Genomic DNA, 27644 nt, shown 5'->3' with positions numbered 1-27644 from the left:
CTATAACATGCCTATGTATCGAAATTATATGCTCAATTTTATTTTTAAGCCCTGATAATGGTATGTAAATAAACGGAAAATTCGGCAAAATTTACATTTTAAATTAAAGACCTACAATCCAATATTCAAATTTTATATTAAATTTTGAGGTCAGGAGAAGGAAATAATTTTTTTTTCCAAATCCTTCGCTGGGAACTCTATTATCATCTTGCTCACTATTTAAAAAATCGGATGCAGAGGGTAAATCATTAAATAAAATATTTTTATGATATGAATAAATCCATAAAAGTCGCAAGGGATACCTTAGTAAACCAACCCTATCATCGACTGATTGCGCTATTCATCGGAAATTCTCGCCTTGCCCGGGAGTCTCGACGGGTGTCGAGAAATCTCGAAGGGGCGAGACTTCTCGACTCCCGTCAAGACTCTCGACCCAGGCGAGACTCTCACCGCGCCGAGGGTCTCGTCCCGACAATGCCGAGAAATGAAATTCCCGTCTCGACCGCCGAGACGAGACTCTCACACAGCGCTACATCTCATCCAAAATAAAAACGGCGTCGTCGTTTTTGCGGCAATTTGATTTAACATAAAAGTTGCTCATAATTTTTCATTCTACAGGGCTAAATATTGAGCTTGAGTTCAGTTCCCACTGTCAAATTCCGGTTTCCCCAAAGTACAAAAGCTGAGGTGCACAGTCGGAATTTTGAAGAAGTTCCGGGCCATATGATGTAGACGTCAAGTGTGGCTGGGGGTTGGCGAGATGGTGAGGAGGGTGGTGAGGCAGGGTGGTGCCACGAGGGGTGGTACTGAAGGCAAGGATGCAGAGAACAATTCACATGAGGATTTATTGACCATCAACAGTCTTCAATCTTAAGATAGGTTTGACGCAGCTCACCGCTCCGTTTCCTTATCTTATAACACACGCACAACGCTTCTGAAGAATGATCGCAAGCTTTCCCGACGTATCGAATCGTGGAAGGTAATAGGGTAGTTGCCTTCATCAAAGAAAACGAAATGCATTGATTGCGATTCGTTACGCACCATTAATGTATTCATAATATACAAATTATTTAGTTTTAGAATTCCCAGTTTAGACGAATGACAATGGTCAATTTTAACTGCATTTGAAAAATGCCTGATTGGCGCCCATGCGATGCCACTCCACGTGACTTCACAGGGACCTAGTTTCTGTACGAGTAGATAGGAGTTTTACATCGTCCGAGATTACCAATGCATGCATGAGGCATAGAGCTTAAGGAAACATGTCTTAATAATAACCTATTAAAACTGCCTAAGGTCGGAAAGTTTTCTTCGTTTGATAGGGTATTAATAATCCTTATTTAAGCCAAGCGCTAGCAGGGCACTCTGCTACCTGCTATCATCTTGCGTCATATTAGTGCTCAAAGCCTCGCCCCAAGGTCACCTCACTTGCGGCAGCGGGAACCAGAACGACGTCACACGGGGTTTTCCCGGCATTCATACTTAGCATCGCGTTTTCGCGCACTTGAAAATTTTCGCTTTTTATTTAATCGCGGGAAATAGATATCGTCATTTAAAAATCTAAAAGCGTCAAATGCGTACTCCAGGAGTAATGATCTTTCGATTTAGGCAATAGAAAAATAATAGGAAACCACCCTATTCGGGAATTCCATCGGGATGGGTTCTCCAACTCCATCTCGGCCGACGTTTCGATATACGGGTTGTCCATCGTCATCATTTCCTGATGCCGATGGACCATGGACGTACTCAGCGAGGGGCAGGAGCGGGTCCTCCTTCCCTATCTTCAACTTTTCTTCATCTTTAATCATGAGATCTCCTTTCTTGCTCTTAAAAAAATTGCATTGCCCTGCACTTTGAAGTGGTTTCTAAGTGTAGCTTCTACTTTTCAACGAAAGAAGTTATTCTGCACATCGTCGCAGATCTTCCTATCTTTTTTTATCTAACTTTCCTAGCCTTCCGACGTATTGTGTTGCCTTCTTTTCTAGTAGTGAAGTTGTTCTTTTTCGGTTTTTGCATTCTCGTACTTTCTTCAATGAGTTCTAACGCATCATCCGTGATCCATGGATATTTCTTGACAGTAAAACTGATAACTTCAGGCTTTACTTTATGAAACCTCTTCATATTGGAAATAAAGAAATAAAACTTTGTAAGGTTCACTGTTATATGTAATAAAAGTGAACCTTACAAACCTATTTTGGCGCGTCCTGTCGTCCCCTTTTCATGTTTTCCCAGGTATCTTCAACTGATAGTTTGGTAACGTCCTATTTTATTTTTATCTCTTTTGCTTCTTAAAACACTAGCAGACATAGAGCGTCCTTAAACTTTGTTTACCTGCCATACATTATTTTCACTTCTATTCAGGTTCTAGAATTTGTGTAATGATATTCAGGTTCTTGAAAAGGTGACATTTCCTCATTAACTAAATTACAATTACAATTACAAAGGCTGTCAATATCTGCCCTCGGATAGCTTTTGCGATCTTTCCTCTGGTGTATAAATATCTGATCCACTAAGATGTAGTCAATTTGAAAATAACTCACGTCTCCTAGCATTATTCACGTGTATATTCTTCGGTAATGATTTTAAAATAAAGTGTTAAAAATTACTAGCCTGTATTCCGAGCGAAATGCCAATAGCCTTTCTCCTCTTTCATTTTAGTTACTCAATCCACATTCTCCGGTTATTCTTCCATTTCGACCATCTCCGACGAATTATTTCCAATCTCCTTAAATAATAAGATTTTCCTACCTTCTTACCTTCTTGATTACTTCCGCGATATCCTCGCATACGGCTTCCAACTCTTCTTCTTCAAGTTCCGCCATGGCATGTAAACCTGTATTACTACGGTATCTGCCGGTTTAGTCTTGATCTAAGCCATGATTATCCTCAAATTATACTCAGACAGCTTTTAACTAGAATCTACATGCTTTTCCTCAGCACTAGTCCAACTCAACTATTACGGTTTTGAGATCCTAAGTGTTTAATTCATAACTTCAACTCCAAAATTCTCCGTCTCGTGGCAACTTCATGTTCATTATTCCTAGCACGTCGAGATTTAATACTCGTATTTCCACATTCAAATTCTCTAACCTTCCGCAGGCCCTAAGCGATCGCATGTTCCTGTCCTCATACCTTTGTCCCAGTTGACCGATGTACTCCCTCGGGCAGTCCCCGCCCAGAGATCCGAATGAGGGAGTAGTTTACCTCCGGAATGTTTTAACTGAGAGAATTCCATCACGTCGGATTGTTTAAAAGTTAGAGTAGCTGCAACTCCTCCTTAAATTATCATTTAGATGGCCTATCTTAACAGGAAATAGACCAATACCACCTTTGAATGCCCTCGTTTTTTGTCTACGACTACTTATTCGACGAGTAAACTCGCTAATGTTGCAGCTAACCTCTGTATCAAGAGGTCGACCCACCTTCCGAACTCGGTGGCTTTAAGCTTAGCCGCGAGAAGGTTTTATTGATCAATGGAAATCACTAGGTCACACACTACGTGGGACCGTTTTTTCAAGGTCTTTTAACGTGTACCGAAGTGGAATTGTCTTTTGTTAACAAGGCGATGTAGTTCCCCACTGTAAAGCTGTACTGATCCGTTGGGCTCGTATCGTTGGCGATCACTCCATTTACAGGTTGACTGTACTTCGTAGGCATACGAAACTTGAAGTCCTCCAAAACCAGGCTTTAAGAACAATCACAGGCGCACCTTGGTACGTCCGCAACACATGCATACACAATGACCTACACATTAAAACAATACCACAGTTCCTACATGACACCGCAAAAGCCTTTGAAGACTCCCTACAGAAAACACAAAACACACTATTAACACCAATCTGGACATATCAAGAAAATCCACACTTCAAATATTACAGATCAAGAAGAGAACTCCCTCACCCTACACAATAATACACAAACAGCCATGTAAACACATTACTGCCCATCACACACACTGCCGAAAGCCTATTACCAGCAACAGCTGAACATAAGGTTAATAAATGCTAACCACAGTTACCAAACATTCGTTGTGTTGCGTTGCGTAGGCATAATAATTTCGAGTTTCTCCAAAGCGTCTTTCCCTTTCAACATGCGGAGGGCTGGAAGAAAATGCTTACGTGGCCAAACCGGATTCAAAACTCGCAGACCTGAAGTTTTTTCCTCATTTTAATGAGTCTATACGCAGTTCTTCAGCATGCTATTCACTATATAAACACAATTTATAAAATTTGTTCATCGGTGAGGTTCATATTGTTTCTAATTTTATCGAGATACCAATTTTGGAATATGTTGACTATCATTATAATTATTATATATTAATAATCTTGTATGCGATTACTTTTCTTTTATTATATAACTATTTCTTTATAGAATAAAAGACTAGTAATTTTTTTCACAATTTTGAATAGTGTTACATTATATCTTCCTTGATAAATGAGTTTTGGTGGGATGTTTATTTTCATACATGCTGTTTAATTGTTTGCTATCCTGAATATTACAAAAATCACTAAAATGAATCTCTCGATATATGTATTTATCTTTTTAAATCCCTGCACAATTGAATGTTATAATTTGATTATTTCTTGACCCATAGAGTCTTTTGATAATCAATGATTTGTTTTTGTATTTTTGATTATCATTAATTGTACTCCCATATATTTTCACAGGTTTCTAAGTACGATGCGCACAAATGAATTCATTCTTAGAAATAAAAATGCTTTGTTTTCAGAAATAACAAATTTTTATGACTGATTATTGACGCAATCACTATTTCACTATAGCTTTTACGAACACATTTCCACTGCATAACACGAGTGGTGTTTGATATTAAATATATATTTACGATTGGGGACGGCATTCATGAGAGCTGGACGGCTATAGAAATTCATTTAGATGAACTGAGAAAATTTAGACTCATTTTAGGACATACTTTCCGGGGAAACAATTTGAACAAAAAAACATGAAACAGTTAAGAAAAACAATCTCCCACTCATGTACTATTGGCATGAAAAACCTATGGGCGATGTCACTATCAAAAACATGACAAAAAGTTCGTTACTTAATTACGACCACTCATCATTCGGATCTGAGTTTGTCAGGGATATAATCACTTAATATCACAAATTCAAAAACTAACTAAATTACTTGACACGCATCATGACACCAACCTTCAAAATACCACCATAAGCAGCATCCACACTATCTCAAAATACGATTATCAAATCGATTATTTGTCTTTAATTTTTCTTTCAATGCAAATGAGACAGTGCGCGCCGATAACTTTAGCGCGTCCACGAGACGAATATTTCACCACCCCACAAAATGAATCGCTTTATTATACCCAAATAATCGGTAGCGATTCGGTACAGAATCATATGGTCCTTTGCCGATCTTCTCACCCAAAGATAGACAGCGTCAATGATAATGGTAATGATAATGGACAAAAGAATCAGCAGCACATGTTCTTCAGCACACGATTATTTTGCTAACCAATGATTAGGTCCATAATCTTATGATAATAATCGGTACATAATCGTCTCCAGAATCGTGTGCTTGTCTCTATCAAGTATTCGATTATTCACCGATTCGCTGCGTAATCCATTATTTAGACCCGATTTTTTCCCTGAATCGATTATGCTTGAATTTTATCATATGATACAATTAATCGATAACGGAAAGTTTTTCCCCATCACTACCTGCCACAACTGATGAGAGAGAAGGCGAGTGGGCGACTGCTGCCCCCCCCCCCCGCTGGCCGCCCCATCACGTGACTCCTCACGGCTGGCCGCACGAGGCCGCTTGCATCAGCCCGTAGCATGATCCGCCTCCTGCGATGCTGGCCTGCGCTCGAGTCCCCATCTGCCCCTCCACGGCCTCCAAGCAGCACGGTGTCAATTTCCTCGCTTTGCATGTCATTTCTTACTCATTGAGTAGCCATCGGGCATTTTCAATTAAATACGGAGTGTAATTGATGACATTTGCTTTTAAGTCATCAAATACCATTCTGATTAACAAATATATGCATTAAAGATAGCATACCAGAAAATTAATAAGGTAACAAAAAGTTAAACTGTTGCTTATCGATAACTAAGAGTAGTTTGGTTATGGAAATTTACCCGCTGGTCAAAGTTTTCACATAAGAGTCAGCCAGCTAAATAATATGAGATTAAGGTATAATTTGTCCACTTTGATTGGCAGTATTGAACACGAAAAGTAATAGTTATTATTTAGAAGAAGTAATTTCAAATGAAAAAATGTACTGCTCCTCACCCGAACGGTAACACATTTATGGCAATTTCTGATGGCTTTTCTATATCGAGTATTTGGAGTTTGCATTGGCAATTAAAGTTTCATTGCACGAAACACAGCGCTTTCAACCAGCATATATACTCATATATAGGAAGAAAAGTCTTTAAAGGTGGTTTAATGCAATGTAAATATCTAAAGACCACAATCACTGAATAAATATTTCTATAAAATTATGCAATTGGGGAATACCGCCTGTTCTTGGTGTTACCTGAGACTTCACAACAGCAATGTATGCTGCTAGAAATTACCGGAGGATTATGGTTGCGTGGATATAAATTTTTACGTTTGAATAAGGTCTTGTCGCTGATATGGGTTGTGATTTCAAGCTTAATTTGATGGAAGTCAAACTTGTTCATAAAAAAGACCAGATATTTTTCCACGTGAAAGGCTACTCCCATTAACGACACATTTCGCATCATCGTCACGTGATATACTCCACCGCACTATTACACTAATGTAATCGAAGGCGGTAATAATTTAGCCACTTGAAGACAATGGCCAGTCTTCTATATGAATACCTTAATATTGCTCTGATTCGAACCCTCAGCACTCAGCCATTGCTAAAATGCTCTCTCCTTTTCCATAAACGAACGACTCACCTCGTCTGAAGCTGGTCTTTCGGGGATCTTTTCCTTCGCGGCAGGACAGGCATTCCGAGAGAGGAATTGCTTCAGCACTGCAACGGCTCGGAACATCTGGCCGCATTCATTACGCTCGAATCTGGCTCACCGGCGGATCGGTTCGCCGTGAATGGAGTGGATGGGAACCCATTCGGCGGCATCGCATCCCCGTGGAAGACTTCGAACGAACACAAATCCTCCGAGCGCGAGGTGGCCAAGGAAAAGAAACTTGCATGCGTGAAATTCACAGGTCGGCGACTTAAAATTAGTCTGGGTCGCGCTCTACCCTCACTTATCAAAACCAACCTTCGCTTCGGGTCGAACGACGGAGAGGGAATGAGCGTCCGTCACCTCGATGCCAAATATCTCGCAATAAGCGCCGAATCGTAGCGCCACCTTCGAGGGAGCGTTGCACGCACACACATGCCATCGCGTATGCCATACAGGCGTACGTGGCCACCTCCAGTATTCAAAAGTGGGGACAAGGAACAGCCACCTACGTTGCCACGAAACCGAACTTTTTTCCGCATAAGCACAGTTTTTTTTTTCAAAAATCATCGGCGTAAGAGCGTATATCTTTTCGACAGCCAACGGTCAAACGTTTTCTGCAACATGGCTACTTTATAGCGATTGGCATCCGGCCACTGCTTCGATGGAGTTTCGTCGGGCAATCATTCTCTCCTCGCCGAAAGACGTGATGAATAGCGTTTGGAGTGCGACACATCCGATTCTCCGGAACGCCTCGCTTCCTCGATTCCCTTCCACGGCCGTCCCCTCGACCACCAAATCAAACAACACTCACCTCTACGCAGCGGCCACCTGCCCAAGCTGCCACTTTCCTTCATATACAACGGAGGCCGCTTTTTCGCTTTCTGCATCCTAGTTGCAGCCTTGGCACGCCAACGACGAGAAACTCTCAAGATGCGAGGTGATCTCACCGAATGCCTTGCCTCCAGTGGCGCCGACTCCATGGGGCCTGAGGGGGCACGAGCCCCCTCAAAAATTCGTTATGGGTGTGAGGAAAAAAAGTGCAGGCTTGTCGATTATCCCCGGAGTGTCCAGATATCGAGATTCGAGTTATCAGGGTTCTAATTTTGATAATATGATTCTTCAAAAATGCTTAAAAAACTTAAAACTCACTACTTATAAAATTTCCCGGGGTAATATCCCCGATTTGGCCCCCCAATATATTTTGTAAGTCGGCATCCCTGCTTGCCTCTGAGCGGGATGACCCTTATATCTTTACGAATTCAACCTAACATTCGAGTTGAAGCATTCAGCGAGTCGAGCGAGCGCTGACTGCTTTGCTTACGTTTTTCCAACTTATGTTTGCACGGAACAACTGTCACCAAAAGAGACTCTTTTGACACTCGCAAAGTGATGGACCCCAAATTACACTTCCCAATTCCACTATCGTGGGCATGCAGTCCGGTGGGAGAATTCAATTCGAGGTGCGCGAGGAAGACGGCCCAAAGAGAGAACGTTTGGGAATGGAAATGCCGAAATTATTGATTGAAATTAGCGACTCTGACGATTGGAGAGTAAATCGTTGGGTCGAACGCACTTGTACAGCATTACTCATTTGCAGAATATATCCATATAGATGATTTAAATGACTAAAGAGAACTTCTGTTATCTACCCTTCATGAACAGTTAACAAGCAGAGGGCTCTGGCGATATTGAATGGAAGCTGGATAAAATAGTTCCAGTCGAGGGCAACTTTTAGCGTAGTGTGACAAAGTGTGTCCCCGGTTACTTTATGTTACACTGGGGTGGAAGATGCCTATTTCAATTACATCCAATGAATTGATTACAATCAAGCATTTTCCCTGTTAGTTAAACTTTTGGGCTACGTCGCCGCATAGCCCCAAAGGTTTTCTTTCGCTAACATGCCGAGTACCTGCGAAAGTTTTGACGAATAAGCAATTTCCCTGTTAAGACGAAGACTTTATGACTAATTTAGTACTCCTGCGCAGCATACCGACTAATAACCTTTCTTAGAGACCCAGGTCTTCAATGCAGTCGAAAGGAAAAGACGGAACAAGACCAATTTATTGTCCAGATCGTGAATGTTACAAAAGAGGATCCTCAAGTCGATCTTTAAATGTGTTGCCACCCACCGCGCATTCAAATGGGTTTTCAAAAGCCGCCGCTTCCGTCGCTGTCGGACAAAGGGATCCGAGTTTCACGGGGAAATAAGGTTAGAGAGAGCAGAAAGAGAAGCAGCCACATATATATCCTGAAGATATTTTATGACAGCAAAAAATATCCTCAAATTCAGTAATTTTTCCATGCAAGGATAGTGGTAGAACTAAACGGCGTAGAAGCTGACTTCTGTAACAGAAACTACACACAATTTGATGAACTAGCTCACCGATAATAAGCTATCTTTAAATGTTAGTAAAACCCATTATTTAAACGTCAATCTCAGGAAGAAGTTAATAATTTTCAATGATATTAATAATTTTAATCCAATAATTAACAGTTGCCCCATAAAAGAACTAAAGGTTACAAAGTTTTTAGGTATTTGGATTGACTCTAATCTTACATAGCATATTAATAAATTAACTCAAAAACTGGCACAAATCTGTTATGCATTCCGTATACTCAAGGAGATCACTTGCATTCAGGTATTGAGAACTATATATTTTGGCTATCTGCAGTCACTTCTCAATTATGGTATTCCCTTTTGGGGCTCCTCTATTTTAAATAACCGAAATGCATACGCATGACGATGTGATACATCAAATTCACAACTTTTTTACAATGCTCTTCCTCGAAATTACAAGCACTGTAATGAAAAATATTGGACAAAGTGCATCACATTGCACTCAACACCGCTCCGCGGGCATTCTTGAAAACCGATTAAAATGCGATCGAAATGGCAACAGAAATCGGCCTTCTATAGGACGGGGTTGGGTCTCCTCGATGCAGCTCCCTTGGTGCAGACATCTGGACCAAGGGGACAGCATGGAGGTGGTCCAATTCCATTCTGAAGAAGGCTCATGTGATACGCTTTGTCCAATATTTTGCGATAGTAACTTTGTAATTGCAAGGAATTGCATCTAAATAGTGTGAATTCGATAAAGCACATCATCATGGATATAAAATTTGGTTGACACCCCCAATAATACCTCATTTCTCCGTAAAACTCGGATCAATTTGTCCGTCAGTGACGCGAGTGGCGACTTTTATAAACCCATTGAAATGCGCGGAGGGTGACAACACAGTCAGATGCCGACCTGAGGTTCCTCTTTTGTAATATTCGTGACTTCCACGTTTCCACCATCTTGTAAAACAATGGCCCCGCGAAAAAAATCCAAGCGCAGATTTTTGTGTGGCGGAATATTCAAATGCGTTCGGCTTTGGCGGTACATCCCCTCGCAAGCCCCTTCTCATCTCCCTCGCCCAAAACCTTTTTGTAGATTGATAATTACGAACTGCAAAGATGTATTTTTTCGTAAATATTTTACAAGTTTTACAATTTTTTACGAGTTTGGCTAAATATTAATTTTAGTCTCAGATCGATCTCTCATTAAGAACGTGGTGCATTGACCTGTACTTAAACTTTAATGAGGTTTTCATAGCGTAAGTACTATTAAATTACACGAATTTTCCGTTCTATTTGGCGAGTAAAATATGTAGTTGCCTAGGCCAGTAAACTTCGTAAAATGTGGCAGGTAGACGCTTATTTTGCTCATTATATATCATGAAATTATCACCGTGTACAGCTACACAGGCTCTAATGACTGCATTTACCTTATCCATTATGATGCATTCATTCTCTTTGACAGATGAGGACTAAGCTCAGATGGTGTCATCGTCTTCGACGTTGAAGGGAAAAAATAAAAATAACAATGTAAAAATGTCAGTCCTTTAAAACGCGCGCATAGGAGAAAAGTTTTAGTCAGCAGCGGAAAAGAAATACGGCAAGGAAGAGGGCATGAGCGGGGAGGCCGGAAACTATCTGACCGCAGTTGCCTGAAACTCAGCAGAGGTACTCACTTTGATGAGGAATTCAATTTTTATAGTTGCGTTTAATGTTTTCTATGGAATTAATATTGAAATATATAATTTACCAAGAAGCCAATTATGGCGGTTAGAAATATGAAATAGGGAAAATGGAAATGCAGCAATCAATTTTGGAAATCTATTAGCTAGTAATTCATTATGGAAAATGAAAGAATAAACGTTTTCGTTGAGAAAATTTTGTTGTTTGCACTTTGAAGTTACCATAAAGATGCTGATTAACGTAGTATAGGATACTGTGATTGAAGCCTTTATTAATGACACCCAAACATTGCAGTGAATTCATTCATATTTAATTCCTCACCTCTGAGTCAAGCTTCCATTGTTGTTGCTAATAGCCTCGGTAACACGAAAAAATGACAATTCTCTCGCCATCGGAGGAATGCTGCATAACGATCACGACATCACTTAAGTTTCCATGTCATCCGAGCAAATAATGATAGAGAAATGATGTCAAGTGCAATAAATGAATTAAATTTTCCTACGAATTAGATATGAAAATTTTTACGTTATCTCCAATAATAAATCTTTTATCGTTAAAATACACACTTGAATGTTTTAATGTCTAAAAGTACTTTGATTTCATTGTAAAAACAAGCTACCTCTCTCTTTGTGGATAGTATAAACATAAACGAAATATATCCCGAGCACAATCAGCACAAGTCTCAGATCCCTCCCATCACTGCACATTACGCTATTCCGCGTTTTCATGGTAACTGCAAAATTTTCCTTTTAAAATGTTTGCGTTGCCATAGTTCAGTAACTAAGGAGTTGCGATAAAATCTGCCTAGAATCGTCTATTCTAACATGTCCTGAAGTATTGCAGATTCCTCGGGACACACCTCGTATAATACAAATAATATTTAATTTTATTTAGTGATGATGAGACGGATAACGTTCCAAACGAAGTTTCACTTGTTTTCATCCTTACATTCATTGTACTTGCTCGTGCCATCACGGTTTTCATAAATGTTTACGCATTTTTACACAACCATATTTTTCTTCGGCACTCGATCACTACTATAAATTCTGTTTGCACCTGTCCATATTTTCCCTAGATATTTCCTAATTGTTGTATTGTATCCGTAATCCCGATTTCTAATTCATCCCTCCCCATAAATGCAGGATTGGGCATGTTGAAAGCTATTGGTGATTTAGTGAGTTTCCATGTGGAAAAGAAATAATGCATCAAAATACTAATATATGGTCTCATTAAAACAATAAAAGCTGCGAAGAAAAATAGGTTATCTTTGTTCATGATACCCACTCAAACTAAAATATAAAACACACGGTTTTTTCCAGGTTTTCAGGGTCTAGATGTCGCCAAATTCACTGTTTTTAGATAAAACATTTGGGCAGAAATATTGATCGCGTAACGATCATCGGCCGTACGTTAACTAAAAGTTTAACAAACGCAACAGACGCCGTGAATGCAAACGCAGCAATGAAAATGCTATCTCTCTCTCTCTCTCTCTCTCTCTCTCTCTCTCTCTCTCTCTCTCTCCTGACGTCACATATCGTTTGCAAAATTCTGCTCCCGCTAAAGGTTGTCAGCGGGAAAATGGAGGGACCCGGGTGCCAGGAAAATTATCAAGTGTCTGAATTTTCGCCAGGGTTAATGAATACTTTGGTTACCAGTCTTTGGTACAGGCTTAAGGTTAATGTGTCATCATGGCACACGAGCCGATAATTGCGATTCGAATATACATGTGCAGGTAAATTCGTGGACAGTGTCTGCGCGTGACTGACGTTGAAATATGATGGACATTTCGATTTTTCTTTTGATCTGTCAATCTCAGTTCAAAAATCAAGTTTGAGAGATTTTTTAAGGTATAATGACGAAACTCACGGTTTTTCCCAGGTTATTTCACGGTGGACGAAATTCACGGCTTATTCACGGTTTTTAGGTTTTCACGGTTGAGTGGGAACCCTGTTTGTTGCATTCTTTTAGCCTCCAGTTTACTGTAGAAGTCGAAGCTGGAAAAAAGAAGGAATATCAAATGAATTCTGTTGTATGAGTGAGAGGCTTGACGAGGTGTACTCGTACGAGGAAAAGGTCGAACTCTGATCGCGGCGGCCGGCGATAGCACTCGCCCTCTTTCCGTTGTGGTCGTCAGATTTTCGTTGTGAGCGAGAAATTCGGCTTGGTGCACCCTTTTAAGAAGCCTTACAAGGAGACATCGCGAAAGTGATGTTTCGCATTTGAAAGGCGATGTTTATTTCTGACACTATACAGGCAACGCAAGTAAAAATTTCACGGCTTTCTTCCCCATAGACCCGGGTTCGAGAGATAATCGCAAGTAAAACTTTAGCGCGGAATCACTCCCATCGAGTAAACATTCATGTGTAACATTCGGCGTGGCCGGTTGCGTTCCTATAATTCAACGAATCACTGTTACAACCCCAACCCATTCATTTATGTCAGTTATATTACTATTAATTTTATTTTTATCTTATTTTATGGATTTTCGATTTGCCTTCACCCTACGCATTAGGTTTGGATTTCGAAGATCCGTGACTACTTCTATGAATGCCAAGGGGTTCCGTTGCTCGCTGGATTACTTCCAGACTGTAAACAATGAACTGAATGTTTATTACACTACGACGGTTGCTCTCGTAGATTCCTGGGAACTGACCTGGAATTTTCACTGTCATCACTTTCTTTTCCTCCAATGGTGACAATGATATTGGCGGAAAATAGAAGGGAATACGAAACAAATTTACAATGATTTTCTCAAAGAACAGAATATTTTATTAAAGTGAATCCTCTCTCGTAGGCGGAGGGAATATTTTAGATTCCTACGCAAAAAATAGGATGCAATGATAACAATACTCTTGCGGTAGTAATTTTTCTACACTACCTGTATAGTTTCATGAAATAATAAAGGCATTAAGATCCCGAACATCACTCTCGTGATGTCTCCTTGTTAGCTATTTACATTGGTACTTCATTTTTCCATAAAATAATATTAAAATGACGAAAAGTGTTATTCACCCATGTTTAACTTTAAATGAAAAAAACAATGTTGTCTGAAAATGCTATTCGCTATTTACTGGACTTCAAATTTTATTTGGGATATTATATTGGCGTAAAAAGCTTCACATATATTTTTGATTTATACTTACTTATGAATGTATGTTATTATTGTGTTAGAGAACATTTATCAAAAAGGTATCCTATTGGTGTTGCTTTTAATGGATTGTTTTTTATTCTTCCATCATGAATAAGAATGAAGGATTTTTATTAACATGCTAACCTTTCTTATCCTAAGAGAAGACCGGACACGGATCACATTTAATCATGCTTTTGAATTTCTTTAATTTCGTAACTGGCAGGTATCTCTTTATCGGTGAAGCTAAAACCTAGATTGGAATACTTAGTGTACTTTTATTTCCGACTTTTTCGAACAATCATGATAATTCCATAAGAGTCAAAGATAATTGATTAACTCTTGTTAACATACCATCTAAGTTTTTAAATTCTTTTGTACTAGGAATATTACACTCACGGCTCTTCTTCCAAGCTGATCGTATACTCCAAATGCTGACAGTATCTTCCGGCTTAGAGGGTGGCACATTTACGCCATTGGTCCATGAAGTTCCATTCTAACATTAATCTAGCTAGCCGTTTGTCCTTATAATGAATTAGTTACAAGCGCAAGAGATGGGATATCATGTTTCTGCGTGGGCATATGGGTAGCGGAGGAGGTCACGTGGTAGTAAGAGTTCTCAGAAGGGTGAGATCATCTCCCGATATCCGGCGGTGCCTAGCCACGCTGATCGCAATTGCTTCTGGATATAACTTAAATTCTTCAACTTTATCGGGATATAAATGCCGATATTTGTATTAGAAGAAAATTAATACGCTATGAATCAATGGCACATTTTCCGGTAGAATGAACTTGATGTTATGAAAGATTCCAAACAGCTTATTGACGTTATCATAATGAGTAATTCATATCTCGGTCAAAGGTATAAAAATCCATTCAACTTTCATTATTATTATATTCATCCCTGTTCGGTATACGTAGACGATCATGAATACCGAAGCGGAAGATATGAAACTGATTTTGATACAGTTCTCAATATTTTTTCATGCGCGCATAGCGTCAAATGAGCCGAGCTTCAGTTCTCCTTGTGTTGACGTTGGAAACCAAGTAACAAATAAAATGCCCGAGAATAGATATCATGTCATGGAGTGGAATCTCACTTGCGACGGTATAGGATATAATGACCATATTTCTCTGAATAGCACGGGTTATTCGCAAGGAATATTCAAGACCCCAATGAACAATACATAACCGTTGTCGTTCATGCGAAATATGAGTCGGAGAAGTTAATTGATAAACATAGGGAGGTAACTCGAGAGAAGGCAGTGGGCTGCTCGAGAAATGAGATGCATAAATGCAGAAATAAGATAGACAAACTATCGAGATACAGAGTCCTCAGACATAATCTACGATCACATTGCTATATTCGTGGCGTTTTTGCCTCTGACATCTTACCGAAATACGATCCCAAACCCGGTGAGTATATAGTTAATTTTGACACTTTAAGCAAGCCCGAAGCTCATCGGGCTGCCGCACACGTCTTCGACTCGTAACATGAGGAATATTTTGATTCCTAAGTAATGAACCTTTCGAGCCCAGTATCTTAACCTTTCTTTCACCATCTTTTACAAATTTTCATCTTCGATAACCAATTCTAAACGTCTTCAAATTTTAAATTGTGTTTATGTTGGGAGTATTGCTGCTTGCACGCGCTCTCAAAGTCCAACAGACAAACTCATTCACAGTTCGTCGGAGTTTTTTCACGCCCTCCCATCGATATATATCAGATAAAATCGTTTCGGAAAGTTGCGCTCTTGTTCACCAAGTGTTTCGGCAGAGTTCGAAGTAAACGCAGGTGTCATCTGAAATCACAAGTTTGCTGCTCGTTAGGGGAAACTACGGCTTGGAGGAAGAGACTGAGACTTAGAGATGTGCGTTAGAATAGGGGAGAACCAAGAGAAACGCCAGATCTGGAGGTAAATTATGTATGCAGCCGAAAAAGAGAGGGAAGAGAGAGAAAGAAGAACCTCAGAGATTGTATGAACGCTTGGAGAAGGATACAAAAGAAGTAATCTTTGCATCAACCTTACAATGAGAGAAGTAGGCACATCCTAGTGTTCCTACTCCTCCTCCTTCTACTTCCTCTCATACTGATAAAAACAATAAGCTGTTATAAAACTACTGTACTACCGTGTGCTAGCGCGGTGATGTGCGAAGTTCAGACAAGGATATTCTCGTTACTTGGCAACTAAAACTATGTGGTGTACGGGCTTAGAGATAACTGCATATTCCTGCCGACTGTAGTGAGTTGGATGGTCAAGTACACGCCTCTAAGACAGATCGATCAGGCAAACGATGTCAACGGAGTGTTTCCTCTCATAAGACCATTGTAACTAAGGGACCACACACGTCCAAGCACCACCTTCATTCAAAGGAGACTTCTCTGGCTGTAAAGGTGATATCGGAAAAAGACAAGCATTGAAAAATATTGAAAAAATCGACCATTTCAGGTCTCAGAGATCAATCGACAAAAAGGCAAGGGTGAAGGGCGGGAGAGAGAGAAAGGAGTGGGGGGAGCAGGGAGTGGGGAGAGGGGGTAGGAAGGGGAGGTGGGGGTACGCTTGGGGAGCCCCTCAATAAAGCTCACTTGAATTTCCCACCACATAAACAACTTCGCATTTCCCAGCTCTTTTGATTTAAAAACCAGATAGTGCTATCTACTGCAGGGAAGTAGGAGAAGTACTGGCCTCGGCAAACCGGAATTCATCTACCAATCGTTTCAGTGAGTGCGCTAATAAAGACTGAAAAGATATAAACTACATTTTTCATGTATAGAATATAGAATATTTTTATTATGCTCTAGGTAAAACCTATAAGAGCAAAAAATAGAAAATACAGGGAATGTTCAACTCTTAATAAAAGGCATTTTGACAAAAATAAGGCATTATGGAGATTATTGTTAGGCTAAAAAGTAGTAGATATTTATACAAAAAATGTAAAATATTTAATACTAATAACACGAAAATATAAGTTTTAACTTAGGCAGTAATGATCACACACATACATATACACATTTATGTAGAGAGTTTTTATAACATCACAACTTTAAGATGATAACTCTAATGAATTGAGGAGACTGAATTAAGCCCCAGACTTCAAATAGGATTACAGCCTTCTTTTAAACGACTGAAGTGATTGTGACGTCTTTATATTTGGCGGAAGAGAGTTCCAGAATCTAGACGCAGTTGGATGAAAAGATTTGAAATATATATTGGTGCGGGCTTGAGGAATTTGAAGGTCAGAAACACGGCGGGTGGAAATTCCAGTAACTTTTTTGCGGGGGATGAATAATTCGTACAGGTATGCAGGTATGTATAAGGGCAATTCAGATATGACTGCAATCGAAAAAACTTTTAGAGAAGTTTGTGCGCCAATTTTATGATAAAGTGGAGCAGTAACATTGACTAATGAAATTAATATCGGATAAATCGCTACCATGATTAAAAGAAACAATCCAATTTCGCAGGAGGTTATACTATATTTTAGCGTCATCATTAAATCCTTGCCTTTTTGGGGAGGAGTAACAGAAAAATATCGAAAAAAATAAACTGATTCTTATGATTATCTAAGTCTACCGTATACATAAGTAGACCTCTGCCGACTGCAACATTAAATCCGTTTCCAAGAGCCGCGGAAAATTCGATTAAATTTACTTGGAATGTGAATCTCAACCACTCATTTCGACTAAAATATGTCTTTATAAGGTATGCATTAAATGTGTCTTTATTAGGTATGTATTAATATATTTCGAGACTTTTCCCCATTACCTCCGTCGCGTTTATTTTTTGAAGGATGATTTCGATGCATTGCCTCAAAAATTGTTGGGGGCGCTGTGTTGTGTCATATTGAGGCATAGTTGAGCGCGAAGTAGCCATGGACATAAAATAAAACAAAGGGGCAGAGCGTAAAGTGGTAAATATGACATTTTGGTGGTCACTATATTGTCACGTAGAACTCAACTGAATAATTAAACAAAGCAGCTTTTCTCATTAAGGCTCGGTCCATGGAACACTTCGTCGTCCATCTCGCAAACAATATTCAGCCCAGACTCAGGGAAACTAATTAAATATTATCGACGTACATGTGAGACCACAAACGCGGTATTCAACCTCGCGTGCCCTGTCTCAACAAATTAATCCTCTATAAGCCTATCCACACGTCTGCGTAAGCCATTAGTACCTTAGTAGCCAGGAGTACCTTATCCAAAGATTAGTTATTATTAATTATTCAAAAAGCGAAAACAGTAAGAGGATCATAAATAAATTTCAATGTAAAAAAATGAGAAGAATTTCCGATGCTGTAGTTATATAAAAATTGTGTCAAAGAAAAGAAAATATATGCGGAAAACAATATAAAACGAAGAAAATGACACTACACTGACAACGCAAAACAATTTATTTCCAACAACAAGTGGCGGGTGGGGAGAATTAACTGGGACAGCGATCACGCGAGCGCCGCAAACACGCAGACAGTTATTCGTTCTATTTTAGTGCGTCAGGTGACGTGATTTCCGCTTCACCAATCCACTTCCACTCACTCACCGAAGGCGCGAATGAATGAACTTTACCGGAGAGCCAATCTCACCTCGACCAGTCAGATGACAGGAGTACAAAAAAATGGCTTGCGCATATGTAATGTTGTCGTCTGAAGTGTTGTTTACGAGAAAATGAAACTTAAAAACTAAATAGTTGACGAAGTGTAACAAAGGAAACATTGATTTACAATTGTTTTTTTATAACTGATAACTTCAGGCTTTACATTGTGGAACCTCTCCATACTGGAAGTAAAGGAATAAAACTTTGTAAGGTTCACTATTATTTTAATATGGGCACGACCCAGGTTTCGTAACGTAGAGACATCTTCAGGTTATATTACCTGAAGATGTAACTACGTTACGGAACCCGGGTCGTGCCCATATTAAAATAACAGTGAACCTTACAAATCTTTATTCCTTTATTTCCAATTGTTTTTTAAAAACAATTGTTAATATTCATTATTATTTTTTATCATTTTCATTTTTTTTTTCTTTTAACAATCTATTTTTTAATCTATTTTTCTTTTATTATTACCTACTATTACTTTTTATTTTTTATTAATTATTTATTAAATTTTAGGCAAAGATATTCAGGTACAAAATTTGTAGACCTTTGATTTGTAGGAGGTTGAGACAAAGGAAAGACTCATTGGCGAGTGATTTGGTGAGTCAGTGTGCATGTAGTTGGTATACTTGGGTCGTAGTCCCATTTGTCTGTAAGTAGTGTATTACCTGTGCCCTTCAGCCTGGACTTAAAGTTATTTATTTGGCGAGAAATAAAGTCGTTGATGGTAGGGAGTTTATAAGCTGCTCTGACATCTTTAAAACCTCTTAGTTGTCTAATGTGAAGGAGGGAACGGAAGGATTTGTTTTTGAAAGATTCCAATATTTTGCGGATTTTTCTATTTTTTGCGTAGATTTCGCATGCGTACAGCACCACTGGATGGATGATACTCTTTAAAAGCCCAATACGGGAACTGTGGGAAAGTGGACTGGAAGGGGAAGAAAGACAAGAGATTGCTTGTCTTGCAGCTAGTGCTTTGGACAGACAGTATTGCAAATAAGGTTTGTAGGCCAATGTACCGTCGAGAATGACACCGAGAAATTTGTGAGTTGTAGCTCTTGGTGTTTTTTGATTATTGATGTGTGGAGATGTTTGTGGTACAAATTTCTTGCGTTGTGAGAAGTGTAAATGTGCTCCTTGTGTAGGGGTGAGGATTCAGCGTGGAGGTTTTCGTGGTTACTACCGTGTAGATTCATCTCTGCAGACGATAGTTTCCCCGGCATTGCAGCAGGCTTCTTCAGGTCAATGAAGTGGATATCCGTGGTATCGCCCGTCTCTTATACCCCGTCGGAACTGTCGTCTGCAGAGATGAATCAACGCGGTAGTAACCCCGAAAACCTCCACGCTGAATGTAAATCTGTGCTTTATGTTGCGTTAATTTATATATTTCAATTTCGTGCCCATTTGTGTAGGCGCTTTAAGCGTGTGTTTAGTTTTTTATGTTTGTACCATGTTCTCGCTCAACTTTCGCGGGTGCCGCGGCGCAGAGCAGTTGGCTGATGAGATGTCCCCTGGCATCCCGTCTCATGCACAGTGCCGCTTCACACCTCCCGAATTCCTGCCATCACTCACGATGCACAGCACACCCCCCTCCCCACCCATCGATGGCAATGGAATAAGAGCGCGCCTGCCTCAACAAGAAAGGCAGCCACGGATCGTAAACCCTCTCGTCCCCTGGGGCGACGCGAGTCGCACGTCCGCCCGCCGGCGCGGGGGCGGGAGGGCCACGCCTCCGCCACCACCCCCAGCCACGTGGCGCAGCACGTGTGATGATCACAACGGCGCACTGCCACGCGGTGCAAGAAGTAATCGCGAGGGGAGCACGCGATGCGGCACTCACGCGAGCACAACAGGCGGACGGATTTTGTTTTTATTCCCACCTTTGAAGGTGGCACGGAAACATCGCACGCAGCACTGCAATTATTCAATCCGTATCGCTCAAGTAATGATTCGTTTTCACGGGCAGTTTTGAAATGTTCTTATACTCCACCTTGAAATGGACGTGAAAATAATAAACGCTGTAACGTACTGCGTATTCCGAAGGATCTCCGTCATAGTCTGAGGATGTGGTCAATGTTTACTTAGAAATAAAATAGGTACATTAATATAATATATACTACCGAGTATAACGGCCCAAGTCATGTCAAAAACTAAGGCTAAATATGGAAGGATGCTAACTGAGAGAGACGAGTAGGTGGAAGGAATGCGTGTATAATCTGTATGAGAGTAGAAACGGGCCGAAAGATTGAGAATAGAGAAGGAAAATGTAGTGGAGGTTTTTCGGACTGTTGCTCGGAATCTATGAGGAGATATGTTAGCCGGAAGATATCATAAAAGTAGTTCTAATTCCGCTACAGAAAAAGAAGACTGATTTAGAATGCGGAGATTATAGTACTATTAGCTTGATGCCGCACGCGGCGAAGTGGTCCTAAGGATGACGCACATGGTCACTGAATATGTTGGACGAGAGAAGACCGGAGGCGTTTGAGAAGTGTGTGCGGAGAAGAATGTAGAAATTAAAGTGGACGGAAAGGAGGAGGAACGAAGAGGTGCCGGACATCTCGGGTGAAGAAAGGCAGCTGGTAGATGAAATGGAGGAGGAGACAAAAGGTATGGATGGATCGAGTGCTGAGCGGGGAGAGGATGTTGAAAGCAGTGCAAGAGGGAAGAATGTTGGGTAGACGAGAGAGAGGAAAGAAGGGAAAGGAGGTTTTGGATGGAATAAAATGGAGTCGGCCTTACTATGAATGGAAGAGGGGAAGGGATGTACATGAAGGGAGGGGTGACTGTCAGAATGCTTCGCAACTAATGTATGCAAACCTGCCTTAATCGGTAGAATACTAAAAAATAGGTGTCTTGAATTCAAAAATCAAACCCTAGTCATTAACATTCTCGTTACCCTAATTGCTAAAAACAGTTATCAGCTAATAGTTGTACGGGCCACATGAAATTGTTTTCGTGCCCGCATGCGTCCCGCGTTTCACCAACACATGCAGTACACCATAAAAATATAGATCAAATAAAATTCTTTGTTTTTCACCCAAAACAATATCTTAAAATTTACATCATTCTGATTTAAATATTGAAAGCCTAATTTGTAAATGAAACTTTACGAACGAGTTAAATAAATTCTACGTTTAACTGCGCATTTCCTTCAACGATCTATGCAGATAATCAGTTTTTGAGCTTTATGCGAACAAAGATTTTTGTCTCAAATAAAACATGAATATTGACTCCGAGTTCAAACTAACCAATATATATTTTTTGCAAGAGCTTTCTTTTAGTGAAATATATCGGTCCCATGCACGATGAAAACTAGACCTTATTTTTTATGTGACTTATTAGGGTGGTTTCCTATTATTTTTTATTGCCTAAATCGAGAGATTATTAAGGCCGTTTTACACGGTACACGGAATTGCGCAGCTTAGAGCTGCATTAATTTCTAAAATGGCGTAGAATTGCGCGAATGCATGAACGAAATTAGAACAGGGGCTATTTTGCCGTCTCGCATACACGCATTCTCGCATGTGTTCTAGCAATTCACCGCTTTACACGACGCAATTTTGATTGCGCCTTCACACGTACGTCATACTGCGCAATTCCGTGTACCGTGTAAAACGGCCTTTACTCCTAGAGTAAGTATTTGACGCTTTTAGACTTTTAAATGGCAATATTTATTTTTCGCGATTAAATGAAAAATGAAAATTTTCAAGCGCGCGAAAACGCGCTGGCTAAGTACGAATGCTGGGAAAAGCCCGTGTGACATCTGGCTGCTACTGCTTGAGGCTACCTGGGTGCGAGGCTATGAACGATGAAGGCTGCTTGTTGCCGAGCATGGCGGTAGCGTAGAGTACCCTGCTAGCAGGTAGCGCTTGGCTTAAATATGGATTATTAACACCCTAAGAAGCGAAGGAAACTTTCCGGCCATAGGGAATTTTATTAGGTGATTATTAAGAAATGTTTCCCTGAGCTCTGTGCGTCGTGCATGCCTTGGTAATCTCAGATGATGTAAAACTCCTAAATTCACGTATAGAATCTAGCTCCCTGTTACGTCACCTGGATTGGCATCGCATGGGCGCCAATCTGGCCTTTTTCAAATGAGGTTAAAAATGACCATTAACATTCGTCTAAACTGGGATTTCTACAACCAAATAATTTGTAAAATATATAAAATCGTTTCAGGCTTGATTTTGTGTAAGTTTGCTATACACACGATAAAAACACAAATGGTAATTTCCACAATATTTAATTTAGCACTCAACGACCGACCATGGTTTCAACACTGTGTTATTTTTTCCAAAGAATTTGTATATTATGAATACACTTACGGTGGGTAACGAATCGCAATCAATGCCTTTCGTTTTCTTTGATGAAGGAAACTGCCCTATTATTAGAAGGATCAAGTGAACCATTAATATACACAAATAAAACATTAACACAGAAATAAGAAATAACATGAATACATGATTAGAAATACCGTCTTTCACTAAAAAGTTATTTTGCTGAACATTACCTTTAGGTTTTATTCTCGACGCGAAAGTTCTCAGAGTACATGGCATTGCTGGGAAGAGAAATCAATAGCCAAGAAAAGCCATAGTGGGAACTACGCTCTTTCCGCGGCATCACGTTTACCTTAAGAATGCGTTGCTAAAACGTGGGCACTTGAGTTCGGGGAATGAGTTAGGGGGGCAGGCGTGGTGAAGGCATGGTAATTGGATTGAAGGCGTTTGAATGCTTGAGAATGAGTCCAGAGAAATGAGGGAAGGCCGAGATGATTGCCATCGGCTCAAGGACGGAACACATTTCCCTCTTGTCGCGAAATATGAACGCGGTAACGATCCACCCCGACTACTCCTTTAAACACCTTTGCACAAGTATTAATGAATGAACCTCAAAAACCTCGGCTTGAGTGCCTCAAAAAATATCAATGTGAACGTTGTTCCTGATAAAATACCGGATGTGAGTAATCGATCTTTCAGGTCCCCGCTAATTACTAGCCTCAAGCTCTGCTAATTACACAGGTAATTACAAGACTTAAATGTTCCCAAATATCGGAGACCTATTTCCTGACCGTATTCTCACCGTGGGCGAATCATTCCCGATAAGAGGGTTTTACTGAAGAAAGAACATGCTGAGGTGTAATTGTCTGTCATTTACTTTAACTCATTTTGTTAAGAGGTGAAGTAGGAACGAGAAATTATTACCAAGCATTGCACTTGGCAGGTAATTGTAGGAGGCACCAGAGCCATTGTTGCGAGGGAAGGGTGGAGAGAAACCCGGCGTCGGCATCAGCCTGCTCTTATCGAAATCACCAAGGGGACCACGTCTTAACATTCCATCCGACGGAGAGAGTTCCGTGCTTGGAGTGTCCTCCACAAAGCACTCAAGCAGGAATCGAACAGTCTCCTCCACGTCCAGGATTTGAAGCCAGACCCACGGAGTGGAAGGCCAACATATGCTCCACCACGCCAACCTGATCCCTAGCATGAAACTTTCATCAGTCATCAGACTCCACCACATAGCCACCGTAATGTATTTTATAAGGACCCTCTAGATAACAAAATCCACCAAAAAAAAGTCTACCCCTCACCTATTGACTGAAAATTTCAAGGTGACAGTGCGACAGTGTAACTTTTAAATGAGCGATTCATCATCCTATACATCCGGTCGAGATTGAGGGATGAGGTATCTTAAAATGGATCTTTTTCGGTTTTGTAAACCCATTTTTTAACAAATAACGTTTCTTCTAGGAAGATGAATCGGGGATTTGGGGAAACTTCCCCCAATTGCCCGACTGAAAGGCCACCGTTACGGATTGCTATTCACAGGGATGAATTACCAAGTCACTGAAGTCGTCGCTTTACTCATGCAAAGAAATTTGATGAGGCCGAACTGAGAGCAAACTGCATGAAAACTAGGATACGGTTCTCGAAATTGAAATATACGATGGGTTTATACGCTACCATGTCATGTCCTCTGCAATATTTACTGAAATTATTACGAGTGGAATAGTGGGCTACAAAAGTGCTTTGGCTAACTGAAGATTCATCATGTGTCCTAGTCCGCAAATAACAATTCCCAATATCTTATTTGGACGTTTCTTTTTTTCGCCATTTCCTTTGCGACTCAAGATTTCAATTACGTTGCAATACTATGCCTAATTGTGTGCACATAAATTTTTTATCTTAATTCTCATTATTTTACATCCAAGCGCCTCTTTCTTCCACTTTATTTCATGATCACTATGTTCATGAGAAGTAGGCGCTATTCAACCTGTCAATTACATTTATGAACATAGCAGAAGGACCGTAGTTCGTTTCCCGATCGAGGTGAAATTTTTCCATCTGTTTTCGGCCATCATTCCAAGCACCAGTGTCTTCGTCATGTGTTAGCGTTCCTGTCTCTTTGTTTCTACTTCTATCCGAAATTATGCTTAAAAATTCGCCTGTAGCAACGTGTGTGGATGTGAATACGAAATGTTTGTAGCCTCACTGGTTAACTTATTCTGGTTGGGATACCCGAAACGCATTCGCTATGTGTATCCTACTGTCTGTGTGGGTGTGTCAATCTTTCATATCATTTCTCCTTCTTTGGTGGCGGAAACCGTGCCCAGAGCCATCTCACGGCCAACACATTGGGCTCCATCAGGAGTCAATGGGTCGCATAAGCACCTCAATGAGAACACCGGTGCTGAGAGTTTTTTCGTTAGCTTAATGATCTGACCATCTTTCCGGAAAGCAGAAGGTCCGTGTTTCAATTAACGGTCGAGGTAAATTTTTCCATATGTTTTCACCCATCATTCCTTGTCCACGCCCCAGCAGTGCCATCGCCTTGAGTTTGCGCCCCTCTCCCTTGCCCTCAGCTTCTGTCCATGAAAATCAAATAAAGCACACAGAAATTCCGTCATAAACGTTAACAATTATATAAATAATTCAAGCAGTCGCGAACTAACGACCCTAACTAGCCTCATCATTACCGTGAAATATGGTAATAATATAAATAAATACAATTAATAGTTTAGCTAAAATGCATTCGAAAAATTTAATATCAAGTTAACGGTTCTTTTATTCCTAATAACTTATTTTCAAGGATTAATTTAACTTTTAACTAGTTGCATACTTTCCGGTGTGATCGTAACTGCTTCTCCGAGGATTTCTCCTATCACTGACGATTTCACTCCTTCTCAAGCTATAATGTATAGTGAGTTAGTGAGTAATAGTGAGTTAAGTGAGTCATTTGCAAGAACAAACGGACCAAGTGTAATATTATATACACGTTGGTTTCTTTACATGGGGCCAAATATATTTATTCATTTATTTATTTCCATTACCCCATAAACAGCGCATTTACGGCCTTCACAATGGGGATTTATAATTAACAATACGTCCATACCGTGAATAAATGTATCTTACCCAGGCGGGACTCGAACCCGCGACCTTCGGTTTGGCAGGCGAGGATTTCACCCCGCCGCCACCGAGGCCATTTACTGTCCGCAAAAATTAATAAAATTAAAACCTCAAATGAATGTTAAAACTTGCCAAAGACTGGATTTTCTTACAATGAATAATTGAAAATTTATTTTGATATTATCTATGTAAAACACGTATTATTTGCTGCATTACTATTTTCTTTTATTTGCATACATTTTTGTTATCTGTTGGTGGCTCAATTCTGGTCCTATGACCTTGGAGACTACCTAAAGCTCCATGTCCTTGTTATCTTTGCTATAATGATCCAGTTGAGCTGCTTTGTGGAATTTTCCGAAGAGAGGAAAATCCAAATGCCATTTAGGGAAGAAAATAATCTCTCCAAAGGCGGTGTTTCGATCGGCTTGGCCGAATCATTAAAGAGGAGACATTAACGAGCCGAGGAACAGGCTAACACTCCCACACACCTCTCTCGCGGATATTCATGCTCTGCAGTTTTCTTTGGTGCTTGGACTTCCCTGTCTTCGGATATGATGAAACACTATTTTCAACAAAAATGAAAACCAAATGGATGGACCGAGTGAGTAAGTAATCGGGAAGTCTTCAAAGGAGCGGGAGAGAGGGTAAAACAATTGAAAACCTTGAGAGGGTGAAACAACTGAATTGGACTGAGGAACGATAGCTTGATGAAAGCCATCGTCGAGGGAAAAACGGGAAAGGAAAGTAAAATATATGGAGCGGGTGAAATAAGGTTGTGAAAGAGCAGAAATGAAGTTTAGCTGGATGGGGAGAGGTACGCCCAAACAGTCTGTTTCCTCGCGATGAGAATGATGATTGCGAACTAATCCCCGAAGCCCGCGTCGTCAGCGGCGCTCGCCACCGGCCAGGTCATCAGGAGAACGGCAGCAGCGGGGACGAAGACCCTCTGCATCCATCGGAGCGATCCGCTAGCACGCCGACAACAGCGGCAAGGAGACGACGGGTGGGGTGGTCCGGCATCGACCCATTCGGCCTCCCTCGGTCACAGTCTGTGTCCATTGTGAAGCGCTCTTACGGATCGAAGCGGAGGAGACGGCCTCAAGGAAGGATTCACTCTCTCCGACGGAATTCATGGAAGGCCAATTGCTTCGCTCGGCATCATTATTTCCCTACAAATTTTAACTTACGATGTGTCCAGTAGCAGGGGTGCAGCTAGGAATTAGGGTTGAGGTGCAACTAATACCGATTTTACCGGGGTGTGTGGGGGTATGGAATACCTATCAGGATAAGCGGTAGGTGCGAGATTAATAAATTGCGGAATTTTATGATAAATGGTTCAAAATGTTGAGTTTTACGGCTTTCTGAGGGATATTTTTCATTGATCCTTACACCATTCTATTAGTAATATCAATCCAATTAAGTAGAATGGATTAAACTTTAAAATTTCTTTGAGCTCTGAGGGGGGTTTTATCCCCAAAACCCCCCCCCTCGCTGCGCCACTGTCCAGTAGTGCTAGCAGGTCCAATCTTACGCAACTGTATGCGTTAGTATCATGCAAGTTAGACTTAATGG

At 40.4% G+C, this 27644-nt stretch overlaps 1 protein-coding gene across 3 annotated transcripts in view; it reads left to right on the top strand.

Moving 5' to 3' along the window:
• Positions 1-27644, top strand: part of LOC124171879 (inactive phospholipase C-like protein 2) — a 219758-nt gene that overhangs the window by 32103 nt on the left and 160011 nt on the right. The gene's annotated exons all lie outside the window — the stretch shown is intronic.

Source organism: Ischnura elegans, chromosome X (assembly GCF_921293095.1).
Source record: "Ischnura elegans chromosome X, ioIscEleg1.1, whole genome shotgun sequence".
Lineage (NCBI taxonomy): Eukaryota > Metazoa > Arthropoda > Insecta > Odonata > Coenagrionidae > Ischnura > Ischnura elegans.
Note: the sequence above shows the minus strand (reverse complement) of the source record. Positions and strands in the feature narration are given on the sequence as shown.